The following is a 23,641-nucleotide window of genomic DNA, read 5'->3' as shown; positions in this document are numbered from 1 at the left end:
AGACCCTTAAATGGCTAAAAAATCGATAAACTAACCAAATTTTGAACCGATTAAAAGGGTTAGTGTTTAAAATTCTTAATATATAAATATTTTAGTCATATTTTATAAAAAATATTAATTTAAGCTGATTTAAAGTTTGGTTTATCGATTTGTTTACTAAACCGATTTGTTCGATTTAATTTTAACAAAAATACTATGATTTAATTGATTACATGTGTTAAATTTTGATTACTAACAAATATCTTTAAAAAAATTATTTTAGATATTTCTATGAGTGACTCCCAAAAAAATAAAAAATAAAAAGTCTGGGCGGTTTTTAGCTATTCTTATTTTTTAATAATTCGATCATAATTTAAAGATGGATATTTGCTTTAAGTTTTTACTCGCAAAAAAAATATCCTTATATAAAAATATTAAAGATATTAAATAATTTAACAATTTTTATTTATTATCTTTACATTAATACAATTTTATGAGAATAATCATTTTTATTTTCTTATATTCGACTATTTTATTAAAGTGCCAATATTTATATATTACTAAAATTAAGTATAACTAAAAGTAAAATAACAAATTAATAACTATCTTAATAAAATAATAATATTTAAATAACAAAAATATTAGATGTATATTAGCTTTTAAATCCAGATGTAAGAAAGAAGCCAATCAATTCAAAAAATGAATAATTTGTTCCCCTTTCATCACCAATGTTTTATTGATCATTCTTGGGTTTTGTCTTATTCTTCCTGTTAACTTTTTCCGGTTTTTTTATACCCCTTTAACAGACCTATAATGATGCACTTATATCACATAAATATAATAATATTTATAAAATATTTTAATTTTATAAAAAAGCAGATATCATTATTTTTCTCCTAGGAAGGATATAAGAAGAATAAATAAACTATTCTTTCTCAAACCAAGAAACAAAGTTTTTGTACTTAATTAATTAAGAATCGCAACACGTGGTCAACTCAAACCAATTCTTTTTATTTTTAATTTTAAAATTTAAAAAATTAAAATAATAAAAAAAATTATAATAGATTTATTTTTTAATTAACAGACCTGTTATATATACAAATTTTTTTGTCTTATAAGTTCAAGTTAGCTCAAATCCAACAAAAACAACATTCACATTAACGTGCATATAAACACGCACTTACTCAACCATTTCATAGTGCGCTCAAATTATGAAAGATATTTTTTCTTCTTTTTCTTCTTCGATCAAAACCTCAACCTTGAGGATTCAAATAACGCTCGAAATCTCTCAAAAAACTGTCAAAATCATCGCAAAAATTCAAGGAAATCTACAAGAGAAGTTCAAAATCTCCATAAAAAAACACAGAAATAAAATACGAAAGATTACTTAAGGTACTGTTTCGCTAATTGTCAAATTTTTTCACTTTTTTCTTCTCATTTCGATCGTAAAACACTAGATAGTCATCTTTCTATTTATTAAGTAGATTCATTATGTATTCTTGGTTTAAAATACATATTAGTGTTTTCATCATACTGTTCAATCAGTGATAACTGTTTTACGTAATATTTTCACGTATACTTTAACATATATTTTCATGTGTTTTTGAACATGTTACTTGTTTGAACTGAGTTTGTTTCTATGAAATGAGTTTTTATACATAAAAACTTTCGCTGTATTTCAAGTAAATTCGCGTGTAACTGGTGCTATTGTTCTTGAATATTGTTCTTGTGCTTCTAGTGCCATTTTATGCATGTTTGGTTGATTTGAATATCATTTTAAACTCATATTATGTCATATAATCAACAAAATAATAGAGATGTATATGGCTGGTATTTCGGTGTATATCAAGCGAAATCAAGTGTAACTGGTGCTGTAGTCGTTTTCCTGGTGTAACTAGAAACAGAATATTGTCCTTGTTCTTCTAGTGTCATTTTATTCATATTTGGTTGACTTGAATATCATTTTGAACTCATATTAGGTCATGTAATCTAAAAAATAATATAGGTGTATATGGCTGGTATTTCGGTGAATTTTAAGTGAATTCGAGTATAACTGGTGCAACAGAATATTGTCCTTGTGCTTCTGGTGTGTCATTTGATGCATATTTGATTGACTTGAATATCATTTTGAACTCATATTATGTCATGTAATTAACAAAATAATAGAGGTGTATATGGCTGGTATTTCGGTGTATATGAAGTGATTTCGACTGTAACTGGTGATGTTGCGATCTATTAACCTTATTCCTTACAATAAAAATGGCAAGCAAGAATCCTGCTGCACCAAAATATAATGTAAGCATATATATTTTAGACTAATTCAATTTTTTCTTGTATAAATATAGTTTATTTACATGATTCTCCTTTGTTTACAGAAAACTCATAATTATTTGAGATGGTCGACAAGACTCCTTCATGATAAGTTCCAAAACATGAGCAATAAAAAGAAGGCCATCGTCTGGAAATTGGGATTTGATGGTTTGATGCACATCCCTCTCATAAATGTACCGCATAAGCTCTTGAAGAAGTTGGCATATTCCTTTGATTTGATAAGAAACACACTGGACACCCGGTATGGTGTATTGAGCATCAACAAGGAAAATATAGGAGCTATCCTTGACTTGCATGCATTTGGTAACCAATTACACAAACTGTTATACTTGCATTGTTTGTAATTTATTCTTTATAATATATTCTTTTGAACTAATATTATGTCATGTAATAAAAAAATAATAGAAGTGTATTTCAAGTGAATTCAAGTGTAATTGATGATCTTGTTTTGCTGTTTTGTAGGGATGCTCTTTCCAAGAAAAGTTAATTTTAAAGAGTTTACTGAGGAGGACAAGAAAGTTTATAGAAGCTTCCAAGGAAAAACGTTGAAGCAATTGACATACTTGATGATGGAGATCGGTGTTGACGGTGACGAAGATCGGCTTAAGTTCAAGAGGACGTTCATCCTCTACATCTAAATGCCATTCTTGTTGTTGACAACAATAAATAAGGTTTCTCCCATCCACATGTCGCCGATTTTTCGTGTGGACACCCAACGTGAGCGGAATTGGGGTGGTCATATCCTCAACTTCCTCATCAAGGGCATAATTAAGCACATCTTGAAAAAGAAAAAATCCGTTGATGGCTGTCTCTATACTCTGATGATTGTATACTTTTACGAATCCAAACACAAAAACAAGCCGGTGGATACAATTCCTAGATCACCCTGGATGCTGCACTGGACTAAGGAGTAAGATACATTGTAAACCTATCTTTTCTTTTTCATCAAAATTTTAATTGTTAACATAATCTTTTGCATGTACTATCAGAAATGAACAAAACACGGAAATTTTTAAGAGAAGTAAAAAAAGAAGAAAATAAATGACAAGCCTGTAGAAAGGTATGTTGCTTTCTGGTGTATTTTGGCAATTTTATTGTGCTTTTGTTGGCTGATGATTATTTGCTTTCTTAGGATGCGAAAAAAAGTACAGATATACCAGAAAGTGGGTTTCGCTCCACAGAAGCTCAGTATGATTCTTCGCAAATGTAAAATCCTTTATTTGATAAAATTTTCTAAATCTTAATATAATTAATTACTCTGGTTTTACTGAATAATATTTATTTTGTCCTTATAATGTCGGATGTGAACTTGGCAAGTGAAAATGATCCTGTCTTTCAAACATAGACAGATCAGAGCAGTGTAAATAAGCCAAGTGATAACATGTAATTTCTATTTTTATTACCATTTTATTAATTCTTGTGTTACCATGTTCTGCTTCTAATTCTGTATATATATTTATTTAGAAAAAAAAATCATTTAATAATTTATTCAAGAAAAAAAGGCATGAAAAAAAAAAGAAAAAACTGCAACTATGTAAATTCTCATAAACAGAGGTTTGTTTCTATTCAATGCTTGAGGTGTGTTCTGACATGATTTGGTGTATTTCAAGTTGGGGGAATAAAAAGAATCGTACAATGACCCAACTCAAGAAAATATAATTGTTCTTCAGAAAGAGACCCATTCACAATCCGAACCGCTTGACATGTGAGTTTTCCAACTTACTTACAACCTTCTAATATTCTATTTTAAAAATGTTTATTAAGTTTTTATTTTTTTATTCGTTAGACTTTCACTTCAAATATGTACACCTCTATAAGAGACAACAGCATTAAGCCCTCTGCTAAATCAACCAATCCCTGCAAAGTCTCCCAGCGAGAAATTTAAAGAAGAAACAATTAATGCTCTAAGGAATAATACTTTTGATGTATCTGGTTTGTATTTGAATTTATTTGTGCATGGTTTAATGGGTTACATATCTTTTATATAGAAGTCTATTTGGTTCTTATTTCGGTGTATTTCTTGTGAATTGAGGTGCAATTATTTTTTTTAATTTAATTCCTTTTTTTGTAATGCTGCAGCGCTCCAGAAACCCATAAACCTACTGAAAACACACCAACAAAGCTAGCAACTCCTTCTAAAATATAAGTTCTACACAATATAACTCTCTTTCAATATCTTCTGTCTATTCTTATACTATTTTATATGTCAGCATGCAGTCATCTATCCCTCAAGCCACTGCTGCATTAATGATGGTTGCCAAGAAAGCATCATTTGTAGAGCATGACTTTCCTTTGCCATCATCCAGCTTTGGCTTTCCTGAATGGAGTTAGGAAGATACATTGACTTAGGAGGGTCAACCGACAGCTGAGAAGGGAAAAACTCAAGAGACCCTGATATTGATTGAAGAATTAGAAGAGTTGGTGGAGCAGGTATGTAATAACTTTGTATTTTTTTTGTTTTTTGATTGTCTTTGAAATGTGTCTTCTTCTGAACAAAAAAAGAATTAAAAGATTTGAAGAACAAATATACTGTCATTTTCCTGATATTGTGATAAAGAGTAGTAAATTCAAATTTTAGTGTATTTTTATAATGTATTGTTTGTTATAACTGTCTCAAGTGTTATACAAATTCTACAAAATATGGCTTTGGAGAATCATAAGGGCGAGTTTAAACAGCCAAAAACAAACAAGCCCTTTGATATTCAATACTACAAGATGTTCATCCCATATCTGGACATGAAAAAGTTGTCATCCCATCCATTTGAAAAATTTCGTTTATAAAGCTTCTTAATACAATTCTTTCATTAAGTGCCAATTAAACTAAAAAATTGTTCTCTCTGGCCAAACTTCATATATTTGTCCCAATTTGCTATACGGAACATTGGTGGATATGAATGGCGGATGTTCAAAACAAGAAATTTCATATCCTTGACCCATATCACAAAAAGTCTCCTTCGAAAGAAAGAATGCAACTTAATAAATTTGTTGTAAGTTGCTTCTGTTTTCTCTATAAATTCTTTGGTTTCTATCTGCTGTTAGAAACATAAAAATTTGGTATAGTTCTGTTTGATATAAGGTGTAATATTGGTTCATTTTGGTGTAATTTGGTTTTAAATGTAGTCTTTCTTATATTTTGCTCTTTTTGGTTTATAGGGCTACGTGATTTCACGGATGAGAGTATTTGTCGGAGGACAACCTCTGAGGAAAAAGGATGATGAAATTGAACCACCATATGTTAACATTGCTGGCCAACATACCCAGTATAAAATTTTCTATCTGAGAAATTTTGTATTTTCTGTTATTGTCCTATTTTATTTTACTAATTTCTTTTTGTTTTTAGCTACTTTGTGCCATTTATGTGATGAAATGGCTCGAGATAATTGAACTACAAAATACCAGAAAGGGCAAATATGAATGGGACAATTGGACACAGGTAACTAACTTTAAAAATAAATAACTCTATATTACTTTACTAAATTAACAGAGTTTAATAAAAGAATTTTCTTTAAACTGTAGATGGAAGTGGATCATTTCAGAGTTGAATATGCTTCGCTGATTCTATTTGATGAAATGAATCGACTCAGAGATAAAGCCATTCAAGAAAGTGACGCTATCAAATTGTCCAAGCCATCTGTAACATTATTGAGTCCTTATTGTCAATTGGATTCATAAGATATCGACAGTGAATAGTTTGAATGTCATAGACTATTAAACATTGTGTACTAAATTGTATAGTTTGAACACATACTTTCTATAATTGTATAGTTTGTGAATATTTAATCCAAATTTTTTATAAATTTTTGCAAAAATAAACTTCTATGAAGCTATTTGTACTGTATTCAAATGTTATTAATTACAGGTTCAAAAAAATCCAGGGAAATAAGATTAAATAGACTAATACGCCAAATTCCTTTTATAATACAACGAAAAATAACCGAAATACACCAGAAACGTGCATACACACAGAAATAACATCGTTAATCTACCGAAATAGTATCTCTTTATACCAAAAATGGTATCAAATACACTTAAACCAGAACCGCATATTACCTGTTTGTATTGTAAGTGGTATCGAATGAAATAGCATCTCCAAAATACTCGTAGGCAGCCCTGCTTCTTGCGTCTGCCCAAAAAATAATCTTAATTGACTGATCAACCTCAAGCTCAAGCTCGAAAAAGAAATTCTGATTCTTCTCTTTCATTCTTAATAAGTATTTCCCAAAGTCTTTTGTATTCTCTAGATCCGAAATATTTCGCACTTCTCTCCTAATGTAATTTCTCACATCTTTTTCAATAAAACTTAACTCACGATGACCCCTTGCAGCTGCGACAAATGATTGGTATGTTTTGCTTGGTCTGATTCTGGCTTTCTCGTTATTCTCTATTGTACGTCGTACTGACATGCTTAGTTCTCTATTCTGTTTAAGCATCTCTACTTGATTTGCACAGCAAGGATGTGAATGATGTAACACAACCTTCGAAATAATCCAAACACTAATGTCCTTCAATATGTGTATATAAATTCTTATAGGATAATTTAATCCAGCTGAGGGATTTATCTTCTCAGTTGGAGATATTTTCGATTTCCATTTTCCCTCTCTGCTACATGTAATCAATTGGTTCTTAATTTCATTTTCCTTCTTATTTGTGCTCCGAATTTTTGTAGAAAAATATGTAACTTTCGAATAATCTTTATAGAATTTTGCAGCATCTTCAAGCATCTTAAAAGTCATCCAAACCTTTGGAACAAGCTACTCATCAACATCGAACAGAAACTACAAATACACCAAAAATAGTCCACAATCACTACATGAAATAGTGTAATTATCGACGCCAAAAATTGACAGCAAGATTTTCGTCGATATTTGTCGACGGCTTGTCGTCGATAAAATAAAAAAAATTATTAAAAATTAAAGTATTAAAATCAATGGCAATGTCGTCTATTATATTAGTAACTTTTAACCCTCTACCATTACTGTCACATGGCCGACGAGATAGTGGGAGATAATTCTTTTTTTTTTAAATTGACAGACTGGTTGTCTATTTTAATAATTATAATATCGACGGTTTTCATCGTCGATAAATTTAAACGATAGAGATCTTCTCTTAAAATTAGATAAACGGTGTAGATTTATTATATAAAATTGACGGTTAAGGTGTCGATTTTTATTTTAATTAAAATCGACAAAAAATACCGTCGATTTTAATCAACAAAATATTACTCACACGTTTACTTCCCGATTCCCTCAGTTAAGTCAATTCTCCAAATATAAAATAGACGGTTAACGTGTCGATTTTTTTTAGTAACCGTCAATTTTTTTAACTAAAATCGACCAAGCTTTTGTCGACTTTTGTTTTAACTAAAATCGACAAAGTAACCGTCAATTTTTTTAACTAAAATCGACAAAGCTTTTGTCGATTTTTGTTTTAACTAAAATCGACAAAGTTACTGTCGATTTTTATCAACATAATATTATACCGACATTTACTACCCAACTTCCTCATTTCAATCAATTCCCCAAATATTAACTCATTATATAAAATAGATGGATAAGATATCGATTTTTATTTTAACCGAAATCGACAATTTTACCGTCGATTTTTATCAACAAAATACTATACCTGCGTTTACTACCCGCCTCGCTCATTTCAATCAATTTCTCAAACTTTCACAGAATGAGAGTTCATAGTGAGGCTGCTTCTTCTTCTCCAACGCCTGAGAGTAGAGACAAGAGACGGAGTCACTAGAGAGAGGCAAAGAGCAGATCAGCAGATCTTCTTCTTCTCCGATGTCTGAGAAAACCCGCCGTCCTCCGCCGAAGAGCAGAGCTCTTCTTCTTCTTCTTTGCCTCCGCCGCCGTGCCATCCTCGTAAGTTCCTCTCTCTCGCTCTCTCTTGCGTGCTCTCTCTCTTTCTCTCTATCACTCTATCACATTGTGATTTGTGAATCTGCATGTAAGTTCTTCTTCTTCCACAGACTTGTCGTTGCAACGTCTTTGTCGGTCCCCGTCGCTGTGAGTCCGTCGCCAGATCCCGTCGCTGTCACAACTTCTTGTACGTTCCTCTCCGTGTCTCTGATTATTAGATTTATTTTTGCAATTTTTGTATCTACTATTTTCGTAATGTAATTCTAAATTTGCGTTTGTTAATAACAATCGCATCAATATTACTAAAACCTAGTTAGCATAATCAATTCATCACATTACTTCAACTCAATTAGTTTGACACATTAGTTTTACAATGTGATTACACTAGTTTGTGGTTTAGTGTTTGGTTGTAGGAGAAAGCTCAATTTCTTGATATGCTCTTGTTACTATAAAACGGTGTTCTGATCATAGATTTTTGTGCCTGGCTTGTGATTTGGGGTTGTGGATTGATCTCTCTCTTTCTCTGCTTAAGTCAGGTACATTCTCTCTTTCCCTCTCTCTTTCTCTCTTCCAATGATTGTTACTTAAGTGTCCGTCACTTTCTCCTGGTCCATTTGCTTGGTTTCAATTTGATTTGGTTCATGAAGTTTTGATGTTTTCAACTAATTAATGTGTGCAAAGGCTCATAGTAAGTGTTGACCGTTTGGAAATTGGTTCAGGATTTGAACTTGAGAGATTTTGACAATGGCAGCCAATGCTTCTAATGGAACAGCAAAGCAACCTCTTCAGCCATCTCCCTTGCACTTCTTCAAGTTCTTTCAGGTCATCTCTCACATGGCATTCTGTTATTTATGATTATTCTAAGGTTGTTTTGATTCATGCAAGCTTCAGAATTTGATAATTCTAATTCCTTTTCTTTAACTAATGATCTTATTTCATTTTCCACATGGTTGCTATTCTTCCAATTTTGACTTTTAAATTATTTTAAGGATTATAATTGGCAGTGTTTGTTTCTGATAAAGTTCCAGACATTGTTATGGGAGATTCAGACAAATAATAAAAAATCTTGTTGGCAACTCGGTTAAAGGAAGTGTATTTGTGGATGTGTGCTTTGTTCTAGGTGTTGGAGGATATGATCTTGAGAGGTAATAAGTATCATGTTGATTTGTATCTTTCAAATATTGGTACTTAAATCTATCCTTTTATGATCCTGTTTTAGTACTTAATACATTTCTTCTTGCGATGTTCCCCTTTTCCTACAAAATAATGTGGCTATTAGTATGGTTATAATGAATATTTATAGATGCATATTAGCTGCAATCTTATCTATTTTTCAATCAAAATGCCTTGATATTTTAGAATTGATTCTGAGGTGCATGGAGAATGTTCTTCTTCCGCATGCCATCAAAATGATTTTGGACATGGTACTCTTTCTAAACCTTTTATTATCATTTTTAAACAAGGTTATCAGAGTCTGCTGCAATACAAGGTCAATTATTTTCTAATGGTAAACAGAGGCATTACTTTTTTTTTATGTTGTAGACAAATGTTGCAATTGCATTATTCCATAACGTTACATTCTTAAAATATTTACTTTTCTTTTTTGTCTGAAAAACTCTTACCATTTTAAAGTAATAACAAAGCCTCTCTAACTTTATTGTTGAAAGTATTTCCAAAGTCCCCCCTCCCCCCTTATTACTCTTGTGGTTCTGCATTGTCAAATAGTGTAGAATGTTGTTGTGGATTGCTTTAGTGCTTTATTCCACATAACATATTAGTTCATAGAAGATTTTGATAGTTCCAAGCAAATAAGAACTCCATTTCATTTACCATATGCTTTACCATAATTTCAATTGAGGGAATGATAGTTGATATCTTTTCTGAATAAAATTTCTGAGTGAGATGGGATTTAATAATTCATTTGAAACTCTGGTGTTGCGATATAGTAATCAAATTTTGACGTGTCTTTTCTCATTCATCCTTAATTGTAGTTTCCTTGAGATATTATTGTGTGCCCATCTATCAGCATGTCAATGTTGTTTTAGAAATATATTATTCTCAAGGCATGTTGGGACAAGGAGTGGCTATTGATCAAGAGGAATGCTTTTGTCTATATCTTCAAAACCGGTCAAATAGTCATTCTTTCAATCATATCTGCAACTGTCTTCTTAAGAACACATATGCACCAGAGGCTACCAATGGATTTGCTGAGCTGTCACTCACCATTGCAAGGCTACCAACCTTCTACAAGCACATATACCACCTTTTTCATCCTACTTGGGCTTATACACTCCCTAATTTCCTCCTAAGATTCCCCATTTATATTGTTGAGATTGTTATTTGGGTTGGTATTATATATACACCATAAGATTCACACCTGAAGCTAGCAGGTATTGTTCATTTACCTAAAAATGAAGTAATGTTATTTTTTATATAACTGATTGATATATATAATATTTGATGCTAACTGCTAAGTATGCTTTTTCAGGTTCTTCAAGCACTTGTTGTTAACCTTTGTTGTTCAACAAATGGCAGCTGGGTTGTTCAGGCTTATCTCAGGAGTGTGTAGAACAATGATTATTGCATATACTGGTGGACCTATGATATTGCTTATTCTATTTTTACTTGGTGGTTTTATCCTTCCCAAACGTGAGTAACTAATCTAACTAGTTCAACTAACTAGTTAAGTTGAAAGGATTTTGCTTCCCAAATTAAGTAACTCTTGATTTTAACAGGTGACATTCCCAATTGGTGGGTATGGGGATACTGGATTTCACCTCTGGCATATGCTTTCAATGCATATTCTGCAAATGAAATGCTTGCTCTAAGGTGGGATCATCCAGTAAGTAGTGTAAATCTTTCTTAATTATAGCTTATATTTTCCTTTTAACTCATTGATCTTGTTTCAGATTCGATTTCATTGATTTGCATCCTTTTGTTGACAGGCAGAAGTCAATTATCTCTGGCAACTTCACCATGAAAATCTGGTGAAACTTATTGGTTATTGCTTGGAGGGTAAAAATAGACTTCTTGTTTATACATTGATAGAATAACTATTAGGGATATTAATACGTAGTCTAGTTAAAGTAAATTGTTAAAAATTAGTTATATGTTATTTGTCTTTCACACCTTATATTAAGGCTTTTAAAAATAGGTAGGGAATCATCTTGAAGGGGTTCCATACTATGGTCTACGAAGTGATTTTTCTGGCACCGAGATAAGCAACAGATTATTGTTGTTGTTATTTTTTTTTTGCAGTGGGAATATTGTTACCTGAAAGGAAGAGGCACAGAAGAGTGTCTAAGGCAGTTCTTTCAAGTGTGATAGTTGGTGGAATTTTTTGAGTTGTAGCTGTTTTTTCATTGATTTTGTTTATTGTTAGAAGAGAAAATTTCAAAAGCAGAGTGAAGAAGAATCCTCCAACGAAATTGATATCATAAAATGCAGCTTCTGGATACACTACTAAGCTACAAGCTGATGCAAGTAACTTTCTTTCTTTCTCCCCTTGAAAATGCTCAAATGATATAAACTAAGACTTGATGATAACCATTTTGCATTGTAATCAAAGGGTATGTATCTCAAACAATGAAGTTCGGATCTGTTGGTCAGCCACCTTATCGAGCTCATTGGAAGAGATTGAGGTAGCTACAAACAATTTTGACTCAGCTCATTTCATGGGTGAAGGTTCTCAAAGACAAGTATATATACCAATTCTATTTCACTCCATCTTGTTTTCTTAGTTGTATGAAAGCTTCTATTTCATGAATATTCTGATACATTGCTTAAGTGTTAATCAATCCAAATTGGTTGATGCATGTGTACTTTGATTCAAAGAAAAATTGAAATCGTAATCCTTCCCTTTTTTTTCTTTTTCTTTCGTTTCATTTGTTATTGTTGTTGTTGTTTTCTAAAGTGATTTTGAATCTTTGATATATTTGCTGCTTTGGTTCCGAAGAAAACCGTGGCTATTTTGAGGAGTATTTTTTACTTTGAATATTTAATTAAGTAGATGACAATTTTATTCTATTCTTCAACCTTGTTATCATAGGATGACAATTTTGAGTTGTTGGCTACTCAATCTCGATTAAGTAGATGCTTTTGGAAAATTTTAGTGTTTAAGATCTCATTTTGAATTGGTGCAGATTCTACAAACGATGGACTATTTGAAGTCTGAAGATGAATTTGTGATCCGAACAAGGTGCCCAATGGTGATGAGACATTTCAAATTTCAGGGATGATCCAAGACTGGTTTAGCACCATTAGAGAGAATAATGAGAGAAGGATTTGGTGAATAAGAGCTAGCAATGACCTTGTCCGAATATTTAGCACTAAAACATGTCTTGAAAGGGAAGTTAGTCTCATCAAATTACGTTACTTTGAATTATATGAATTATATGGTCTAATATAAGGGAAGCAAACGCAACCGAAAGTCTTATTTAATTACTTTACTTTGAATATTTTGTATTATTAGTGGATTGCAATTTAAATGAATATGAGTCTAAGTTTAGTTATTCATCTTATCTTGAGTCTTTATGTTAGAGGATTATTAATTATTTTGATAAATTTGTAAACACATTATCTAATATTTAGTATAAATTTTATTTTTATATTTAAAAGTTTATTTATCTTGTTATCTAATATTTTGTATAAATTTTATTTATATATTTAAAAGTTTATTTGTATTAATTGTTTACTATTTTTTAAATAAAAAAATAATTAAAATATATAACTATTAAAATCGACAAAAAAGTTGTCGCTTTTTAAAGTATCTAAATTAATAAATCGACTGCAACCATGTCGATTTTATTGAATCAAATATCGACGGCAATGCTGTTGATTTTATTAAGCATATTATAGACAAAATTATTGTCGATTTTAATTGAATCAAATATCGACAGAAGTGACGTCGATTTTATATAATAATATCGACGACAACATTGTCGATTTTAGTAAGAATGTAGAATTTTCAAACTCATATTATAGACAAAAACGCTGTCGATTTTATTACATTATTATCGACGGCAAGGCAAGCCGTCGATTTTATTCGAATTTTAAAAAATCGACAAGGTTAATAGCGACCACCCCCGCCGTCTATTTTGTTGTCGAAATTTAATATTATCGACAGCTTAGCCGTCGATTTGGCTATCGATTTTAATGATGTTTCTTGTAGTGAATACACAATTAACAACTAGCATACCCGAAGCTCATCATCAAAAATAATAAAAATCAGATTCAGAATTCCTCATCAAATAGAACCTAAATGATTCAACTATAGAATCATAAACTACTAACAAACTACATTATCTAGATTCAAACCACACCTCACTACTTGATTCGATTCAAAACAATAATACAATTCACCCTCGTTCAATTGAAAAGTTTGAACTTGTAAATAGTTCTGATATACAACGAAAAATTTCTACAATACACCAAAATAGTATTGATATACACCGAAACGAGAAATGCAACAGATTCATCAGAACTCCTACATTACATTCAACTCAAACTATCAATAATGAACAGCAATTTTCACAAACAAAAATATTATTAACCTACAGAATCATAAATTACTAACGGAAATATTAACTAGAATCGATCCACACCTCAGCCACTTTATTGGATTCAAAATAATAATCCACTTCACTCTGGTTGAATTGACAATCTGAACTCAAAGCATTCATTATCTTCGACAACGAGAAATTGTGATTTCAAAAACCGATTTCAGAGCTTGATTTCAAAAACGTTGAGAGCGAGCAAAATTGTAAAAAAAAGGAAGAAAGAGAACCCAGAGAATGAAGGAAGAAAAATATAGAGATGGAGGATCGAAAACACTGAAAAAAATTTGAAAAAGGAAACGAAAGCCATTCGAAAAAGATAATTATATATTTGCACGTTGATTGAAAAATTGATTAGATTAGTTGGCACATAAAATGAATTAGATTAAAGAGACTTGTATGGACTTGTATAAAAAAAATCTTGTATGTGAAGAATAATTTTAATACTTTTTAATGATTTAATATATAATTAATAATAATATTTTTCAAAATATTAATAACACTTGAGTTCTCCATTCTCATTATAACCCACATAAAGCATTACATTTTGATATTTATAAAATGGTCCGTCATAGTGTGTATGTTTATTATGGTTACGATGATAATTATGTAAGTACTATTAAAATTAAAGTCACATTTTTTTATATTTTGATAATATCTTTTTATTAACAAGATTTTTTGAAAAGTATTATTAAATAATAAAAAATATTATTTTAATTTAAACAATATTTTTTGAAATACCTATAATTATTATAACTACCATAATATAAACATATTAAAATGTTCCTTATCAAATTTATAATAACACCGAACAAAATTTGTTTCAAAATTAATTTTAATGTCTCCATATAAATTTAACATATCTTTTTGCGTAAATATTGCATTATATATGTGTATCATAAAATATGATAAATTCTACTTAATTCTCTTTAAAATAAAAGATAAATTATGTTTTACAAAATATTTAATAATTTATAAATAAAATGGGTTGGCTTATCATAATTAACATTTGATAATCTAAATAATTAATCAAGGTATAACTTCATTTAAAAAACACTACAGAAATTTTATTTTGTAATTTTGACCACAACAAAAAAATTCAAAAAATAAGAAAAAACAAATAAAATTTTTAATGCCTATTCGAGGTTGAAAGTCAATGAAGATACTATTTTGTGATGTTTTATCTTAAAACAGAGAGGAAATTACTGCACTCTCTCCCCACACAACTTATAGTTCAATAGTGTTAACCAAGGGCAAATCTTCCCAAATATTTTATTAAAAGAAGGACTACTACTACTTGTTTCAAATGTATAAATGTTGTTGATCGAGTTGGGTTCATTTTTTTTGTAAGTCTTGCACAATGTTCTGTGATCATGAGTTCAATTTTTACTACAACCACTCGTTTTTTCCTTTTCAATGTCATCAATTTTTTTCTATTTTTATTTATTTATAAATTTATTTCATATTATAAATATAGCAATATTTCTTAAGTTAATAATTAGAAGGACAAGCTAATGATTTTAAATTATAAAAATTTTATTAAATAAAATCTAAGTATAAAATAATAAATAATATAAACAAATAATTTCATACTATTTTGGCAATTTTAATATTTTATAATACAAAAATATTTTTCAACTAAACTATGAAATAGTAAACTAATTTCACATTATATATTAGATAAACAATATATATATATATATATATATATATATATATATATATATATATTATTAAATAAGTCTAATTTTTTAATATTCTATATCTCATTGTTAAAATACATTGTATAATAGAATAAGTGGTATCATAGAATCAAATAAAAAAATATTGTTAAATTTAAGCCATTTTATAATTATCAATTTATAATGATTGAAAAATAAAAAAATTGACATATTTAGTTTAAATATAAACATTTTTACATAATTTATATATTTAGTTATATATTTGACGCCTAATTTTTTTTTTTAAGATTCTCCACTGGTGTTAACTAATAATTCTTTTCATATGTTCATATAATCATGTTTATCAATCACAACCTCTCCACCAAACTCCTATTATTATATATAATATATATATATATATATATATATATAATATTATATATATGTTTCTTTTTTTTTAACTCCTTTAATTTTCATATAGTATTATATATGTATATGCAATCTCCCTTCCTTTCTCTTTCTCTCATTTATCAAGAGAAATTTAAAATACTTTAATATTTTTTGAATTTTTTATTTTTTGAGATTTTTGTAGTTAAAACTGATCAATGATATGCTATTTGAAAAAAATAAAAAATTATAAAATAAAAGGTTTTTGGTAATAAAAAATTATATTATAATTAATTAACCAATTTTATTTAATAATTTTTAGTGTTGATCGAAAAAATATTTTCGATAAAGGTAAATAGTTCGAAGTGGTAAAGCGGTTGAAGACATAAGCAGTTTTTTCGTTATGTTTCTTTTAATTTCAACGCAAACCTTTTCATTTTCGTTATGTTTCTTTTTCGAAAATTTAACTTTTCTGTCTTTTTCATTAGTTTATAAATTTTAACTTCTCTTTATTCCCAAATCCTATCTAATCGAAGACACTTTGATGCACTTTTAGAAAACTGGTACCTGCAAAGAGGAGTAGGTTTCGCTCACAAACCACTAGATATCGAACCACCATCGATTGGCTAAAAATCGACAAAACAAATTGGCACGCCCGGTGGGACAGTTTTGAAATTTCAAAGTGTGTCAAATAAGTATTTGGTGGTGTTATCCGGTGTATGTGATTACGAAGTGGAAAGATCATTCACATGGCTGATGAAATGTCAAATGTGAATGGTAGTTTGTCCACCAATGATAGCATACCAGTATCTATGCAACAAGCGGACATGATTTCATGTTCGGATGGTGCAATTGGAATTGAAAGCATATCAGTTACGACTATTCAAACTAGAAATGTTGGACGTAGTACACGTCCACGTGGCACTTTGCGACCGTTTCAACCTCCACTAACCGCTGGTTGGCCTCCATATGGTCTTCCTCCTGGTTATACCCCACCAGTGGGTGGTTTTGTTCCGCCTATTTGTTTTGGGAATACAAGTGGAGTGAATAACACTCAAAACCCACAACAGCATTCCGAGTATTCTCGTGATTATAATGTGGGCTCTACTTCGAATGCTGCTAATTCAATGGCAATATGTCGACAACAAGTAGAGGAAAGGCATTATGATTTAGTTAATTTATTGACTCAACAAATGACCACAATTCTGAACCCTATGATGGCTGATCATGAATCAAAATTCGAACGCCTTGCTAGACAGGTCAAACGAATTGCTCGAATCGTTGATTATGATAAGGGTGAAGGGCATAATGCCAGAGGAAATAACGAAGGATTTGGGAATGAATTTCAAAATGAAAACAATGTTTTTAACGAAGGAAATCCTTATGTTGCTCCTCATGGGAAAAATGCGGATGAAGTTCTAGCCAGATTACGTGCTAATCGTGGCGGTGAATGTTATCAAGTTACCAGAATTGTGGAGGAAGTATTGAATCGAGTTGGTCTGAATGTTGGTTTTATGAACCGACTACACTTTGTGTTTGCTTTCTCCCAAGTTGTTCAAATGGATGAAGTGCCAAAAGGGGTAAAAAATCCAAAGATAGTCACAAAATTTGCTGGTGAAGTTGGAGAATCGACTACTGAACATGTTGCTCGATATTTGGTTGAGATTGGGAACTTAGCTAATGATGAAAATTTGAAAATGAAGTTTTTTCCTTCTTCGTTAACGAAGAATGCATATACTTGGTTTTCGAATCTCAGACCGAATTCGATAACAACATGGAATCAGTTAGAAACTGCTTTTCATGCTCAGTTCTTTCGAGGGAAAATGAATGTGGTAGTTACTGATCTAGTGGCTGGTGCGCGAAATTGTGATCACTACACAACTTTACACAGATAAGCGTATGAAGATGATGGCAAGCTCATGTAGGGTTTCACCGTTGTCAGTGGCTACCTCCCATCCTCTCAGTGAAACGTCGCCTATGCTCTGTCACAGCATGGGTAATCAGCTGTCGGTTCTCGGTCAGGCCGGAATAAATCCATCGATTCTTTTGCGTCTGTCACTAACGCCCCGCCTGCTAGGAGTTTGAAGCACGTCACAGTCATTCAATCATTGAATCCTACTCAGAATACCACAGACAAGGTTAGACCTTCCGGATTCTCTTGAATGCCGCCATCAGTTCTCGCCTATACCACGAAGATTCCGGTTAAAGAATCCAAGAGATAAACACTAGAGCCTTGTTGCTTGTAGAACAGAAGTGGTTGTCAGTCACTTTGTTCATAAGTGAGAATGATGATGAGTGTCACGGATCATCACATTCATCAAGTTGAAGAACAAGTGATATCTTGGAGAAAGAACAAGCGGAATTGAATAGAAGAACAATAGTAATTGCATTAATACTCGAGGTACAGCAGAGCTCCACACCTTAATCTATGGTGTGTAGAAACTCCACCGTTGAAAATACATAAGAACAAGGTCTAGGCATGGCCGAATGGCCAGCCTCCCAATGATCTAAGAACTAGATGTCCAAAGATGAAAATACAATAGTAAGAGGTCCTATTTATAAGAAACTAGTAGCCTAGGGTGTACAGAGATGAGTAAATGACATAAAAATCCACTTCCAGGCCCACTTGGTGTGTGTTTGGGCTGAGCAATTAAGCAATTTCGTGTAGAGACTCTTCTTGGAGTTAAACGCCAGCTTTTATGCCAGTTTGGGCGTTTAACTCCCATTTAGGTGCCAGTTCCGGCGTTTAACGCTGGAATTCTTGAGGGTGACTTTGAACGCCGGTTTGGGCCATCAAATCTTGGGCAAAGTATGGACTATCATATATTGCTGGAAAGCCCAGGATGTCTACTTTCCATCTCTGTTGAGAGCGCGCCAATTGGGCTTCTGTAGCTCCAAAAAATCCACTTCGAGTGCAGGGAGGTCAGAATCCAACAGCATCTGCAGTCCTTTTCAGTCTCTGAATCAGATTTTTGCTCAGATCCCTCAATTTCAGCCAGAAAATACCTGAAATCACAGAAAAACACACAAACTCATAGTAAAGTCCAGAAAGTGAATTTTAACTAAAAACTAATAAAAATACTAAGAACTTAACTAAAACTACTAAAAACACTAAAAACAATGCCAAAAAGGGTACAAATTATCCGCTCATCACAACACCAAACTTAAATTGTTGCTTGTCCCCAAGCAACTGAAATCAAATAAGATAAAAATAAGAGAATATACTATAGACTCCAATTATCAATGAAACTTAGCTCCAAATTAGATGAGCGGGACTAGTAGCTTTTTGCCTCCAAACAGTTTTGGCATCTCACTTTATCCTCTGAGGTTCAGAATGATTGGCTTCTTTAGGAACTCAGAATCCAGATAGTGTTATTGATTCTCTTAGTTAAGTATGATGATTCTTGAACACAGCTACTTATTGAGTCTTGGCCGTGGCCCAAAGCACTCTGTCTTCCAACTTTATTTCTTTCTTTTTCTTTCTTTTTCTCTTTCTCTTTTTTTTTTTTCGTTTTTCTCCTTCTTTTTTTTGTATTCACTGCTTTTTCTTGCTTCAAGAATCATTTTTATGATTTTCAGATCCTCAGTAACATGTCTCCTTTTTCATCATTCTTCAAGAGCCAACAATTTTAACATTCATGAACAACAAATTCAAAAGACATATGCACTGTTCAAGCATACATTCAGAAAACAAAAAGTATTGTCACCACATCAAACTAATTAAGCTAGTTTTTAAAGATGAATTCGAAAATCCTGTACTTCTTGTTCTTTTGTAATAAAACAGTTTTCTTTTAAGAAAGGTGATGGATTTCATAGGACATTCATAACTTCAAGGCATAGACACTAAGACACTAATGATCATAAGACACAAACATGGATAAACATAAAGCATAATTTCGAAAAACAGAAAAATAAAGAACAAGGAGATTAAAGAACGGTCCACCTCAGTGATGGCGGCTTGTTCTTCCTCTTGAAGGTCTTATGGAGTGCTTGATCTCCTCAATGTCTCTTCCTTGTCTTTGTTGCTCCTCTCTTAGTTGTCCCATGTTGGAACTCAATTCTCCTAGGGAGGTGTTAATTTGCTCCCAATAGTCTTGTGGAGGAAAGTGCATCCCTTGAGGCATCTCAGGGATCTCATGATGAGAGGGGTCTCTTGTTTGCTCCATCCTTTTCTTAGTGATGGGCTTGAGTCATGCCTTCTCAGTTGAACCGGCTTCCCTCTTGAGTTCTCTTCCATTGAGCGCCCTCTTCACAAATGTCTGTGAGGACTTGGTCCAACCTTTGATCAAAGTTGACCCTTCTTCATGGCCACAACTTCATAGAAGTGGTCTTGATGCACCCTTGAGATGAATCTCTCCATCTCCCATGACTCGGAGGTGGAAGCTTTTGCCTTCCCTTTCCTCTTTCTAGAGGTTTCTCCGGCCTTAGATGCCATAAATGGTTATGGAAAATCAAAAAGCAATGCTTTTACCACACCAAACTTAAAAGGTTTGCTCGTCCTCGAGCAAAAGAAGAAAGAAGAGAGTAGAAGAAGAAGAAATGGAGGAGAGGGAGATGGCTTTGTGGTTCGGCCAAAAGGGGAAGAAGTAGTGTTTAGGGTGTGTGAAAATGAAGGAGTGAAGATGATAGTGGGATTTGATAGGTGGGGGTTTTTGGTAAAGAGGTATTGGGGTGATTGGTGAATGGGTGAAGAAGAGAGAGGGTGGTGGGGTTGGTGGGGATCCTGTGGGGTCCACAGATCCTTAGGTGTCAAGGAAAAGTCATCCCTGCACCAAATGGCATTCAAAAACACGTTTTGAGCCAATTCTGGCGTTAAACGCCGGGCTGGTGCCCATTCCTGGCGTTTAACGCCAGGTTCTTGCCCTTTTCTGGCGTTTAACGCCAGTCTGGTGCCCCTTTCTGGCGTTAAACGCCCAGAATGGTGCCAGACTGGGCGTTAAACGCCCACCTGCTAGCCTTACTGGCGTTTAAACGCCAGTAAGTTCTTCCTCCAGGGTGTGCTGTTTTTCTTCCTGTTTTTCATTCTGTTTTTGCTTTTTCAATTGATTTTGTGACTTCTCATGATCATCAACCTACAAAAAACGTAAAATAACAAAAGAAAATAGATAAAATATAACATTGGGTTGCCTCCCAACAAGCGCTCCTTTAATGTCAGTAGCTTGACAGATGGCTCTCATGGAGCCTCACATTTTCTCAGAGCAATGTTGGAACCTCCCAACACCAAACTTAGAGTTTGAATGTGGGGGTTCAACACCAAACTTAGAGTTTGGTTGTGGCCTCCCAACACCAACTTAGAGTTGACTGTGGGGCTCTGTTTGACTCTGATTTGAGAGAAGCTCTTCATGCTTCCTCTCCATGATGACAGAGGGATATCCTTGAGCCTTAAACACCAAGGATTCTTCATTCACTTGAATGATCAACTCTCCTCTATCAACATCAATCACAGCCTTTGCTGTGGCCAGGAAGGGTCTGCCAAGGATGATGGTTTCATCCATGCACTTCCCAGTCTAGGATTATGAAATCCGCAGGGATGTAATGGTTTTCAATCTTCACCAAAACATCCTCTACAAGTCCATGAGCTTGTTTTCTTGAGTTGTCTGCCATCTCTAATGAGATTCTTGCAGCTTGCACCTCAAAGATCCCTAGCTTCTCCATTACAGAGAGAGGCATGAGGTTTACACTTGACCCTAAGTCACACAGAGCCTTCTTGAAGGTCATGTTGCCTATGGTACAAGGTATTGAAAACTTCCCAGGATCTTGTCTCTTTTGAGGTAATTTCTGCCTAGACAAGTCATCCAGTTCTTTGGTGAGCAAAGGAGGTTCATTCTCCCAAGTCTCATTTCCAAATAACTTGTCATTTAGCTTCATGATTGCTCCAAGGTATTTAGCAACTTGCTCTTCAGTGACATACTCATCATTTTCAGAGGAAGAATACTCATCAGAGCTCATGAAAGGCAGAAGTAAGTCCAATGGAATCTCTATGGTCTCATTTTGAGCCTCAGATTCCCATGGTTCCTCATTGGGAAACTCAATGGAGGTCAGTGCACGCCCACTAAGGTCTTCCTCAGTGGCGTTCACTTCCTCTCCTTCCTCTCCAAATTCGGCCATGTTGATGGCCTTGCACTCTCCTTTTGGATTTTCTTCTGTGTTGCTTGGGAGAGTACTAGGAGGGAGTTCAGTAACTTTCTTGCTCAGCTGTCCCACTTGTGCCTCCAAATTCCTAATGGAGGACCTTGTTTCAGTCATGAAACTTTGAGTGGTTTTGATTAGATCAGAGACCATAGTTGCTAAGTCAGAGGGGTTCTGCTTAGAATTCTCTGTCTGTTGCTGAGAAGATGATGAAAAAGGCTTGCCATTGCTAAACCTGTTTCTTCCACCATTATTGTTGTTAAAACCTTGTTGAGGTCTTTCTTGATTCTTCCATGAGAAATTTGGGTGATTTCTCCATGAAGAATTATAGTTGTTTCCATAGGGTTCTCCTAGGTAATTCACCTCTTCCATTGAAGGGTTCTCAGGATCATAGGCTTCTTCTTTAGATGAAGCATCCTTAGTACTACTTGGTGCACTTTGCATTCCAGACAGATTTTGAGAAATCAAATTGACTTGTTGAGTCAATATCTTGTTCTGAGCCAAAATGGCATTCAGAGTATCAATCTCAAGAACTCCTTTCTTCTGATTGGTCCCATTGTTCACAGGATTCCTTTCAGAAGTGTACATGAATTGGTTATTTGCAACCATTTCAATTAGCTCTTGAGCTTCTGTAGGCGTCTTCTTCAAATGAAGAGATCCTCCAGCAGAGCTATCCAAAGACATCTTGGATAGTTCAGAGAGACCATCATAGAAAATACCTATGATGCTCCATTCAGAAAGCATGTCAGAAGGACATTTTCTGATCAATTGTTTGTATCTTTCCCAAGCTTCATAGAGGGATTCTCCATCCTTCTGTCTGAAGGTTTGGACTTCCACTCTAAGCTTACTCAATTTTTGAGGTGGAAAGAACTTTGCCAAAAAGACATTGACTAGCTTTTCCCATGAGTCCAGGCTTTCTTTAGGTTGTGAGTCCAACCATGTCCTAGCTCTGTCTTTTACAGCAAAAGGGAATAGCATAAGTCTGTAGACCTCAGGGTCTACCCCATTAGTCTTGACAGTGTCACAGATTTGCAAGAATTCAGCTAAAAACTGATGAGGATCTTCCAATGGAAGTCCATGAAACTTGCAATTCTGTTGCATTAGAGAAACTAATTGAGGCTTAAGCTCAAAGTTGTTTGCTCCAATGGCAGGGATAGAGATGCTTCTCCCATAGAAGTCGGGAGTAGGTGCAGTAAAGTCACCCAGCACCTTCCTTGGATTGTTTGCATTGTTGTTGTTTTCGGCTGCCATGGGTTCTTCTTCTTTGAAGATTTCTGTTAGGTCCTCTATAGAGAATTGTGCCTTAGCTTCTCTTAGCTTTCGCTTCAAGGTCCTTTCAGGTTCAGGGTCAGCTTCAACAAGAATGCCTTTGTCTCTGCTCCTGCTCATGTGAAAGAGAAGAAAACAAGAAAATGTGGAATCCTCTATGTCACAGTATAGAGATTCCTTGAGGTGTCAGAGGAAAAGAAAAATAGAAGACAGAGGTAGAAAATTCGAACTTATCAAAGAAGATGGAGTTCGAATTTTGCATTAAGGAATAGTGTTAGTCCATAAATAGAAGGATGTGAGAAGAAGGGAAGTAATATTCGAAAATCAAGTGAAATATTTTGAAAAACACTAATTAGTTTTCGAAAATAAGAGTGGGAAAGAAATCAAGTGATTTTTGAAAAAGATTTTGAAATTAGAAGTCAAAAAGATTTGATTAAAAACTATTTTGAAAAGATGAGGTTAA

At 33.1% G+C, this 23,641-nt stretch overlaps 1 non-coding gene across 1 annotated transcript; it reads left to right on the top strand.

Annotated features, from left to right (window-relative positions):
- The first annotated feature begins 22,647 nt into the window (after nt 1-22,647).
- LOC130972664 (small nucleolar RNA R71) lies at nt 22,648-22,755 on the top strand. The gene has a single exon (XR_009083828.1). It is a non-coding gene; the product is annotated as a small nucleolar RNA R71 (small nucleolar RNA).
- Nucleotides 22,756-23,641: the final 886 nt, after the last annotated feature.

Source organism: Arachis stenosperma, chromosome 3, assembly GCF_014773155.1.
Source record: "Arachis stenosperma cultivar V10309 chromosome 3, arast.V10309.gnm1.PFL2, whole genome shotgun sequence".
NCBI lineage: Eukaryota > Viridiplantae > Streptophyta > Magnoliopsida > Fabales > Fabaceae > Arachis > Arachis stenosperma.
Note: the sequence above shows the minus strand (reverse complement) of the source record. Positions and strands in the feature narration are given on the sequence as shown.